Source organism: Bos indicus, chromosome 17 (genome assembly GCF_029378745.1).
Source record: "Bos indicus isolate NIAB-ARS_2022 breed Sahiwal x Tharparkar chromosome 17, NIAB-ARS_B.indTharparkar_mat_pri_1.0, whole genome shotgun sequence".
Classification (NCBI taxonomy): Eukaryota; Metazoa; Chordata; class Mammalia; order Artiodactyla; family Bovidae; genus Bos; species Bos indicus.
Window position 1 is genome coordinate 2636653 of NC_091776.1, and position 12469 is coordinate 2649121.

The following is a 12469-nucleotide window of genomic DNA, read 5'->3' on the forward strand; positions in this document are numbered from 1 at the left end:
AAGTTCACAGTTCATGTATGGCCACACCGAAAAGTCAGCAAGCTCCAGTGCCAGACACCTCATGCCAAACCATCAGCAGAACAGGAACACAAAACTGGTCATTAGCAGACAAGCTACACAAAGCCATACCAAGCCCACGGACATCCCGAAACACACCACTGGACACAGCACTGTACTAAGAGAAAAAAGGATTCAGCTGCATTCACCAGAAAACTGGCACTACTGCTCGCAACCAGGAAATCTTCACAAGGTAAGGATCTAACCCCACCCACTCGGGTGTTCCACAAATTAGAGGAACTATGACTTTGCAGCCTGCAGAAAGGAGATCCCCAAACACAAAATTAAACAAAGTGAAACAAACAACAGATGAAGGAACATGGTAAAAACACCCAAAACCAAACAAATGAAGAGGAAATAGGCAGTCTACCTGAAAAAGAATTCAGAGTAATGGTAGTAAAGTTGATCTAAAATCTCAGAAATAAAATGGAGGCACCTAGGTGGCACTAGTAATAAAGAACCCACTTGCCAAAACAGGAGACATAAGAGACATGAGTTCGGGCCCTGGGTCAGGAAGATCCCTTGTAGGAGTACATGGCAACCCACTCCAGTATTCTTTTCTGGAGAATCCCATGGAAAAAGGAGCCTGGGCTACAATTCATAGCATTGCAAAGAGTCAGACAAAACTGAAGTGACTTAGAACACATGAACAGATAAATAGTCTGGAGGCCCAGATCTAGAACATACAAGAAATGTTTAACAAGGACCTAGAAAAAATAAAGAATAGACAATCAGTAGTGAACGACATGATTGCTGAGATTAAAAGTACACTAAAAGGAACCATTAACAAAATAGCTGAGGCAGAAGAATGGATAAGTGAAATGGAAGATAGAATGGTGGAAATAACTGAAGCACACCAGAATAAAGAAACAAATGGAAATGAGGACAGTCTCAGAGACATCTAGGACACATAAAGTGCAGCAACATTTGAATTATAGGGGTCCCAGAAGAAAAGGAAAAGGGTATGAGAAAATATTTGAGGAGATTATAGTCAAAAGCTTTGCCAACATGAGAAAGGAAACAGCCACCCAAGTCCAGAAAGCCCAGAGAGTCCCATACAGGATAAACCTGAAAAAAAATAAAAATGTTCCAAGACACATAATCAAACTAATGAAAATTAGCACCAAAGAAAAAGTGTTAAAATCTGCAAGGGAAAAACAGCAAATAACATATAAGGGGATCCCCATATATAAGGGGATCCCCATAACGCTAACAGCTGATCTTTCAATAGAAACTGCAGACCAGAAGGGAGTGGCAGGATATACTTAAGTGATGAAAGGAAAAAAAAAAAACCTACAACCAAGATTATTCTACCCAGCAAGGATCTTGTTCAGATTAAATGGAGAAATAAAAAACTTTACAGATAAACAAGAGTTAACAGAATTCAGCACCACCAAACTAGCTTTGGGGCTTCCCAAGTGGTGCAGTGATAACTGGGTTCATGCAGGTTCAATCCCTGGATCAGGAGGATGTCGTGAAGAAGGATGTGGCTGCCACTCCAGTACAGTATTCTTGCCTGAACATCCCATGGACAGAGAAGCCGGAGGGTGGGGGGTGGGGGACTATAGCCCATGGGGTTACAAAACAGCTGGACACAACTTAGTGAATAAATAACAACCCAGCTTTACAACAAATGCTAAAGAACTTTTCTAGACAGGAAACATAAGAGCAAAGAAACACCTATAAAAACAAACCCAAAGCAATAAAGTAAATGGTAGTAGAATCATACATAATAACAATAATTACCTTAAATATAAATCAATTAAGTGCTCAAACTAAAAGACACACACTGGCTAAATGAATAAAAATATAAGACACCTATATATGCTGTCTATTAGAGACCTACTTCAGACCTAGGGACATATACAGACTGAAAGTGAGGGTCTGGAAAAAAATATTCTATGCAAACAGAAATTAAAAGAAAGTGGGGAATAGTAATACTTATATCAGATAAAACAGACTTTAAAATAAAGCCCATTACAAGAGACAAGCAAGAGCACTACAAAGCGATCAAGGGATCAGTTTAAGAAGTAAATATAACAATTCTACATATATACACCCAACATAAGAGCATCTCAATGCATAAGGAAAATCTAACTATAAAGGGAGAATTTGACAGTAACACAATAATAGTGGGGGACTTTTAACACCCCACTCACACCAATAGACAAATCATCCAGATAGAAAATCAATTAAGGGAACAAGGTTTAAATGAAACATTGGACCAGATAGACCTAATCGATATCTGCAGAACATTTCATCCAAAAACAGTAGATTTCACTTTTTTCTCAAGTGCACATGAAACATTCTTCAGGATAGATCACATCTTGGGTCACAAATCAAGCCTTGGTAAATTTTAAAGAGCTGAAACTGCATGAAATATTTTTGTCTGATCACAGTGCTAAGATTATACGTGAACTAGAGAAAACAGCTGTAAAAAACACAAACACAAACAATATGCTTCTGAATAACCAAAAGGTCACTGAAAAGATCAAACAGGAAATAAACAATAACTCAGAACAAATGACAATGAAACATGACAACTCAAACCTATGGGGTGCAGTAAATAAGCAGTGCTAAGAGGGATATTTATAGCAATACAAGCCTAACTCAAGAAACAAAAGCATCAAATAACCTAATATTACACCTAAAGCAACTGGAAAAAGAACAACCCCAAAGTTAGAAGAAGAAGATAAATCATAACAATCAGACTGGAAATGAATGGGAAAAAAATTAAGGTGACAGTAGCAAGATCAATAAAACTAAAAACTGTTTCTTTGTGAAGATAAGTTAAATTGACAAACCATTAGCTGACTCATCAAGAAAAGAATGGAGAAGACTCAAATCAATAAAATTAGAAATGGAAAAGGAGAAGTTACAACAGACAACACAAAAATACAAAGGATCATAAGAGACCACTACAAGCAACTATAGGTCAATAAAATGGATGCTGCTGCTGCTGCTGCTGTTGCTGATAGCCTGTAAGAAATGGACACATTCTTAGACAAGTATAACCTTCCAAGACAGAACCAGAAGAAAATTTGAATAGACCAAACAAAGGCCCTGAAATCTAAACTGTACACAAAAATCTTCCAACAAACAAAAGCCAAGCACCAGGTGGCTTAACAGGCAAATTATTCCAAATGTTTCAATTCAGTTCAGTTCAGTCACTCAGTCGTGTCTGACTCTTTGCGACCCCACGAACCACAGCACACCAGGCCTCCCTGTCCATCACCAGCTCATGGAGCACCCAAACCCATGTCCATTGAGTCGGTGATGCCATCCAACCATCTCATCCTCTGTTGTCCCCTTCTTCTCCTGCCCTCAATCTTTCCCAGCATCAGGGTCTTTGCAAATGAGTCAGCTCTTAGCATCAGGTGGCCAAAGTATTGGAGTTTCAGCTTCGACATCAATCCTTCCAATGAACACCCAGGACTGATCTCCTTTAGGATGGACTGGTTGGATCTCCTTGCAGTCCAAGGGACTCTCAAGAGTCTTCTCCAACACCACAGTTCAAAAGCATCAATTCTTTCAGTGCTCAGCTTTCTTTATAGTCCAACTCTCACATCCATACATGACCACTGGAAAAACTATAGCCTTGACTAGACGGACCTTTGTTAACAATGATGTCTCTGCTTTTAAACATGCTGTCTAGGTTGGTCATAACTTTCCTTCCAAGGAATAAGCGTCTTTTAATTTCATGGCTGCAGTCACCATCTGCAGTAATTTTGGAGACACCAAAAATAAAGTCTGCCACTGTTTCCACAGTTTACCCATCTGTTTGCCATGAAGTGACAGGACTGGATGCCATGAGAGCTAACACCCATCCTGCTCAAACTCTCCCAGAAAATTGCAGAAGGAAAACTCAAACTCATTCTATAAGGCCATCATCACTCTGATACCAAAACCAGATAAAGACACCAAAAAGAAAAAATAAATTTACAGAGCAATATCATGGATGAACATAGATTCAAAGCCCTCAACAAATTCTAGCATCCAGAATCCAACAACACATTAAAAGGATTGTTTACCATGATCAAGTGGAGTTTATCCCAAGGATTCAAGCATTCTTCAATAAACACAAATCAATCAATGTGATACATTACCTTAACAAATTGAAAGTTAAAAACCATATGATCATCTCAATATATGCAGAGAAAGCTTTTTAAAATATTCAATATTCATTCATGGTTAAAAAAAACTCTGCATAATGTAGACATAGAAGAAGGAACCTACCTCAATGTAAAGGCCATATACAACAAACCCAAGGCCAAGAGTATTCTCATTGGTGAAAAACTGAAGGCATTTCCTCTAAGATTAGGAAGAAGACAAGGGTGCCCACTCCCACCAATTTTATTCAACATAGTTTTAGAAGTCCTGGCCACAGCAACCAGACAATAAAAAGAAATAAAAGGAACTCAGGTTTGCAAAGAAGTAAAGTTCTCACTGTTGCAAATGACATGATACTATACATAGAAAACCCTAAAGATGCCACCAGAAAATTAGTAGAGCTTATCAATGAATATAGCAAAGTTGCAGAATGTAAAATTAATATGTAGAAATTCCTTGCATTCTGATACACTAACAATGAAAAATCAGAAAGAAAAAAATTAAGGAAACTATCCCATTCACAATTGCAACAAAAAGAATAAAATACCTAGGAATAATCCTACCTGAAGAGACAAAAGACTTGTGTGCAGAAAACTATAAGACATTGATGAAATAAATCAAAGATGGCACAAATAGATGGAGAGATATACCATGTTCTTGGATTGGAAGAATCAATGTTGTGAAAATGAGTGCACTACAGAAAGTGATCTACAGATTCAATACAATCCCTGTCAAATTACCAATGCTATTTTTCACAGAACTAGAACAAAAAATTTCACTATTTGTATGGAAACACAAAAGACCTCAAATATTCAAGGCAATCTTGATAAAGATAAACAGAACTGGAGGAATAACCTTCCTGCCTTCAGACTATATTACAAAGCTATAGTCATCAAGACAGTATGGTACCAGCACAAAAAAAAGAAAAATAGACCAACGGAAGAAGATATAAAGCCCAGAGATAAACCTGCGTATCTATGGGCATATTATTTTTGACAAAGGATGCAAGAATATACAATAGAGAAAAGACAACCTCTTAAATAAATAGTGCTTGGGTGGGAAAACTTGATGCTATGCTATGCTAAGTCACTTCAGTCGTGTCCGACTCTGTGCGACCCCATAGACGGCAGCCCACCAGGCTCCCCCGTCCCTGGGATTCTCCAAGCAAGAACACTGGAGTGGGTTGCCATTTCCTTCTCCAATGCATGAAAGTGAAAAGTGAAAGTGAAGTCACTCAGTCGTGCCTGACTCTTAGCGAGCCCATGGACTGCAGCCCACCAGGCTCCTCCATCCATGGGATTTTCCAGGCAAGAGCACTAGAGTGGGGTGCCATTGTCTTCTCCGGGGAAAACTTGATAGATACATGTAAAACAATGAAACTAGAAAACTTCCTAAAACTATATACAAAAATAAGCTCAAAATGGATTAAATCTATAAAACTCTTAGAAGAAACATAGGTAGTACAGTCTTTGACATAAATCACAGCTAGAGCCTCATTGACTTACCTCCCATAGTAATGTAAATAAAAGCAAAAATAAATAAATGAGACATAATTAAGCTTAAAAGCTTTTGCACAACAAAGGAAACAATAAACAAGATAAGCAAACCTCAGAATGGGAGAGAATATTTACAAATGAAGCAACTGACAAAGGATTAATCTCCAAAATATAACTGTAGCTCATACAGCTCATTATCAGGAAACTAAACAGCCCACTCAAAAAATGGGCATAAGACCTAAACAGACATTTCTCCAAAGAAGATGTACAGATAGCTGATAAACACATGACAAGATGCTCAACATTGCTCATTATTAGAGAAATGCAAATCAAAGCTACAATGAGGTATCACCTCAATCAGAATGGCCATCATCAAAAAAAAAAAAAAAAAAAACTACAAATAAATGCTGGAGAGGCTGTGGAGGAAAGGGAACTTCTGGAGTCCAGCTCCAGCAACCAGGGAATCAGCCTGAAGAGATGAGCGATGTCGGCAGGGAATGATGCAGCCTCTGATTCAAGGTTCTGGACTGCATGTTTATTTCAAGCTTCGGGTTCTCCTTTATACTTTGACAAAAGCATTAGGTCAGAGGTTTGACATTTTCAGTTTCCCCTGACCCAGATTTATTATCTCCAAAAATCACTGTTGCCCTTCAGACAGAGTTCCTGCTTCAGCAATTCTCTCAGAATCATGTTTACTATCTATTATCTACTTCCTCTTATGTATCTTATATTTAACTTGTGATTACATTGTAACTCATGCTAATGTCTTGGCTGCATACCACATTCCTCAGTTTATTTCTTATCTTTCTAAATCCTGTTTGCCCCTAGTATCCTGAGCTCACTATCTCTTAAAAAGGCTTCTATTAATATCTCTAAAATTCCTAATCTCTATTAGCTATAGTAAAATATGCTAACACTACAACATTCCTTAAATTTTTAGCTTCTAAATATTCTTAATTATTTCTAAACCCTAAATTCAGCAAACTTCCTTTGCCATAAACATTTCCCTCCCAAATAGTCTCAGATAACAATCCCTCCCATGGCCTCAAGCTGCGGCCTACATGCTCATCCTGGAACACTCTTTGTAAGGATCCTTGAACAAATGTCAATGGTTAACTTTATGGATTGTTCTCTGGGAAAAACTGCAGAAAGCTTTGTGCCTTCTCATGCTCCTCGCAAGGACAGTAAGCACCTTAACATTCTTTCCAGTCAACTCAACCAAAGAAAGGAGAAAACAAGTCAGAATCACAAGACCTAACTCCTTCATCCTGGGTCCATGCCTGCGGGACAAGGAGAGGGGGTTGGGGGCTGTGCCTCCATTTTGTCAGTAATGCCTAATGCGGCTCCCGACAGGGAACCCCACTGTACTGTTTGAGGGAACGTAAATTGGTATAGCCACTATGGAGAACAGTATGGAGATTCCTCAACAAACTAGCAATAATGCTACAATATGACACAGTAATCCAACTACTGTGCATGTATCCTGAGAAAACCACAGCTCAAAAAGTTACATGCCCCACCCCCCCCCAATGTTCATTACAGCACTATTTGCAATAGCCAGGACGTGGAAGCACCTTAGATGTCCATTGACAGATGAATGAATCAAGAAGATGTGGCAATATATACAATGGAATATTACTTGGCCATAAAAAGGAACACATTTGAGTCAGTTGTAGTGAGGTGGATGAACCTAGAGCCTGTTATACAGAATGAAGTAAGTCAGAAAGAGAAACACAAATATTGAATATTAACACACATATATGGAATCTAGAAAAATAGTACTGATGAAGCTATTTACTGAGACGAAATGAAGACAGAGAATTGGTCTAGAGGACACAGTGGGGGAAGGTGAGGGTAGGGCAAACTGAGGAAGTAACACTGACATATATACACTGTCATGTGTAAAACAGATAACTAATGGGAAGCTTCTGTATAACACAGGGAGCCCAGCCTGGTGCTCTGTGACAATCTAGTGGAGTGGAATTAGGGGAGAAAGAAAGGGAGACTCAAGAGGAAATGGGTGTGTGTGTGTGTGTATATATATAAAATTATGACTGATTAGCATTAATGTATGGCAGAGACCACCACAACATTCTAAAGCCATTATCCTCCAATGATATGTATGATGATATTGTCTACACATACACACATAAGTATAGGTATAGATTACTGAAGCAATATGGTGAGCATTTAGTTGCTTTGTGTTTAGAAATGGATTTACTCCCCATAAGGCTAGCAGCGCTGAAGGACTGAATAGGATTATTGGACTAATACTACCCTGGTAGCAAACTCTGGAGGGGATTCCAAAGACAAAACACACGCCACATTTGAGAAATTACAGTGTCACTGCAAAGCCGCTGACCACTGTGTGGTGATTACTGCTGTACTTTCGTTTTGATGTTCAGAGCAGTAGAAAAAGATTTATCTTCCAAGTGTTTCTTAAAATTGTCCATAGTAAAGAAACATTTTCTCAGATAGATAATGGAAGAAGTGAGCAGATTTTCTTACCCATTTGTTCATTCTGTGGGTTCTGATGGACCATCTCCTAATATTTCATGACCCTGTACCCTGGCAATACAAGCAAAGCTATAATGTATACAATCCTCATCCTAATTGGTCTAACAAATAATTGTAAAGCCACTTATGGGCCTTTTAAACCATGCCAGTGGCTCTCAAATGTGATTGTGTTCAAGAATTATCTAAGAGGGTTGTTAAAATTGCAGCTTTTCAACAGATTTTGATTCAGCAGATTTAGAAAGTGGAATTAGGTCAGCATAGAACGGAACATTCTCAATGGTCTAAGTGAATTAAGAGCTTATTTCCTCTAGAGGAAGGCAGCCAAAATCTGATAAGGTGCTACCAAGGTTCTTTCTTCCTGCTTCACCACCCCAGATACCTGAATTCATCCATAAAGTAACACCATGTTCCAGAATGGCTGCTGGCAATCTAACCATTGTATTCACTTTCACACTGGCAGCAAGAGAAACGGGTAAAGAAACAATGCATTCTTTCCCTTACAAAGTGCCTTCCTGGAATTCCTATACAACACTTCTGCTCTCACTACATTGGTCAGAATACTCTTAAACGGAAAAGAAGGCCAGGAAATATAGTATTCTAACATGTATAGCTAACCCAACTAAATAAGGATAATGGTACTGAAAAAGAGACAATGGCATTGTAACTAGTAATTTCTGCTCCACTGCATGTAAAATGTTGCCTAGGAACCTGCCACTTTGACATGTTTCCTCGGTGATTCTGATGCAGGTCACCCATGGAGCTCACATTAAGGAACAGTACTATAGGAAATCAGAAAATTATAATTGGCTGAGTTTAAAATTCAGTCCATATTATATCCTTTCAAGATATGTATTTTCAAGAAATATAGTTCAAATATATATTTTCCAGAAATATATATATCTTGAAAAGAAAATTTATTTATTAACAAGGCTAGAAAATGGGATGTGTGTGTTAATAAAATACTTTAGTTGGCTAGGTATTGTCATATTATTAAAATGGACTTGTTCTTCGTTGTTCAGTCACAAAGTCATGTCCAGCTCTTTGTGACCCTATGGACTGCAGCACACCAGGCTTCCCTGTCCTTCACTATCTCCCAGAGTTTTCTCAAATTCATGCCCATTGAGTCAGTGATGCCATCCAACCATCACATCCTCCATCGTCTCCTTCTCCTCCTGCCCTCAATTTTTCCCAGCAACAAGGTCTTTTCCAATGAATCAGCTCTTCCCATCAAGTGGTCAAAGTAGTGGAACTTCAGCTTCACCATCAATCCTTCCAGTGAATATTCAGGGTTGATTTCCTTTAGGATTGACTTGTTTGATCTCCTTGCTGTGCAAGGGAGTCTCAAGAGTCTTCTCCAGCACCACAGTTCAGAAGCATCAGTTCTTCAATGCTCAGCCTTCTTTATGGTCCAACTCTCACATCTGTACCTGACTACTGGAAAAAACATAGCTTTGACTATATGGACCTTTGTTGGCAAAAAGCTGTCTAGGTTTGTCATAGCTTTCCTTCCAAGGAGCAAGCATCTTTTAATTTCATGGCTGCAATCACTGTCTACAGTAATTTTGGAGCCCCCCAAAATAAAGTTTCTCACTGGTTCCATTGTTTCCCCATCTGTTGGCCATGAAGTGATGGGACCGAATGCCATTATCTTAGTTTTTTGAATGTTGGGTTTTAAGCCAGCTTTTTCACTCTCCTCTTTTACCTTCATTGGGGGCTCTTTAGTTCCTCTTCACTTTCTGCCTTTAGGGTAGTATCATTTGCATGTCTGAGGTTGTTGATATTTCTCCCAGCAGTCTTGATTCCAGCTGTGATTCATTCAGTCCGGCATTTCACATAATGTACTCTGCATATAAGTTAAATAAGCAGAATGACAATATACAGCCTTGATGTGCTCCTTTCCCAATTTTGAACCAGTCCATTGTTCCATGTCTGATTCTAACTCTTGCTTCTTGACCTGCATACAGGTTTCTCAGGAGGCAGGTAAGGTGGTCTGGTATTCCCATATTATTCCCAAATATTTAGGATAAATCCTGAGCACACACACAAACACACCACACATTGATCACTATTGTATCTTCACCTCAGGTAGAATCTTGGATGCTGGAAAGCCCCAGTTATTATCAATATGACTGCTAATGACAACTGTACAATTTATGTTTCCCAGGTTTCAAGTATAGAAAAAGAGGTGTTCATGTACAATACAAGCTCTGGTTCCTACTCCTGGCCTCTGTGTTGAGGCCACACTTCCAACTGCCCTCCCTCCTCCTTTCCCTGGCTGCTTCTAAACAAACTCTCCAGCTACCCAACTTCTATCTGAAAAGCTCTTCACTGCCTGTTCATAAAATCCTTGCTTTAAAAGACACACTCAGTTGCTGTGAGCCAGGCCAGTCTGACCACTACTGGGATTTCCAAAAGGTTGGCACCTGGGGCATATCATTCCAACAAGCAGACTGCCTGAATGACCACGAGGACTTGGGCCTCGCACCCCACCAGCATGGACACTCCCTTCAGCTCCCCCAGACCCCCGCCAGCCATGCTCCACAAGGTGTGGCAGCTGGAGGCCAAGCACACTCTTTTCTGAGAGCTGAGTTGTGGAGCAGAAGCTGGATGACAGGAGAATCTCTTTTAAAATATTAGCAGAAATTACTGTTGTGTAGGGGCTTCCCTGGTGGCTCAGATGGTAAAGAATCTGTCTGCAATCAGGAGACCCAGGTTCAATCCCTGGGTTGGGATGATTCCCTGGAGAAGTGAATGGCAACCCACTCCAGTATTTTTATCTGAAGAATTCTGTGGACACAGAAGCCTGGCAGGCTACAGTCTACGGGGTCACAAAGAGTCAGACATGATTGAGCGATTCACACACACACACACAAATACACACACACTTGTGTGTAGATACCAGAAACAACTGTAAGCCTACTTGAAATACTTCAGGAGAAATATTCTTCAGAATCTGGAAGAGGTGATGCTGACATACAGCCCCATATCTAATGTTTATTAAGCATATCTACGTGCCAGCTCACTGTGGGGCTCAACATAATTTATAACTTTCATGATAACCTTGAGAGTAAGTAATATGTTCCCTCATTTATATTTGAGAAGATTAAAAATGAGACTTTGCCAGAGAGTCCAGCTGGTCCAGAGTAAGACCCAAGCAAGACTTTTTCATTTTATCACAAAGGTTCCCCAAGGAAGACTGAATATACTCATAGAGGAAAAGTGAAATTATGATGCAGAACAGTGAATCAATGTGATAATGTTTATGAAACAACAGTAAAACTTGAGGTTTAAACAAGAATAACATTTCCTAGATATATAGATTTTATTTCTATTAAACTTAGGAGACAATTATTTTGAAAATCTCCCATTAAATCAGATGGCAGGCAAGAGGAAGGGTTTCCCTGGGGACTCAGTGGTAAAGAACCCACCTGCCAATGAAGACGCAGGTTCCACCCCTGTATCAGGAAGATCCATCCCCTGGAGAAGGAAATGGCTACCCACTCCAGTACTCTTGCTTGGGAAGTCCCATGAAGAGCTGCAATCTACGGGGCCGCAGAGAGCTGGACAAAACTTGGCAACTGAACCACAAGGCAAGAGGAAAACTTGCAAAACAGAACAGGTTGCTTTGCACTGCTCGCAGTATATCATGTCCTCAGCCAGGGGGCACACAGGATCACACCATGAAAAGCGGTTGTACCCTCGGAACCAGTCACAAACACCTCAGAAACAGCTCAAAACTTTTTTGATATGTTAGTTTTCTGGACAACAAGTAATTTAGGAAGACAGAAATGAGAGCGTTTGCATCACAAACCCAGAGCCAAGTCCTAAGAATGAGGATTTTAAATCATGAGATGTAATGGTGTGTAGAGATGAACAAAAGATTAAACAGGACGTTTACAAGGCAGAGTGATTAAGTGGCATGTTCGTGCCTGTGGCTTCCAAACCGCGGCCTGAACAGCATCACCGTCACTGTCTGGCCCTGGAGCTAGAGACCGCACGGAGTGTCCCTCGGCCGCCCTCTAGTGGTAGAGTCTCTACAGCCTCATGGGCCGCGCGCAAAGCAGGCAGGGAGCCTTTCTGGCACCAGGCGCTCTCTATATATGCTATCTGAAGGGAGGAGAAGTGAAATAAAAGAAGGAAAAACATGGCTGCTTAGATGTTTGAATGTAAGTCTGCTGAAGAACTAGAAACAAGAAACTTTCCTTACTTTGGCTGCCTGTCGATTGAAAAAAGCCTAGGGGACAGTGAAATTGTACTTGTTTTTTAGAATTGATTGAGCACTGTCCTAC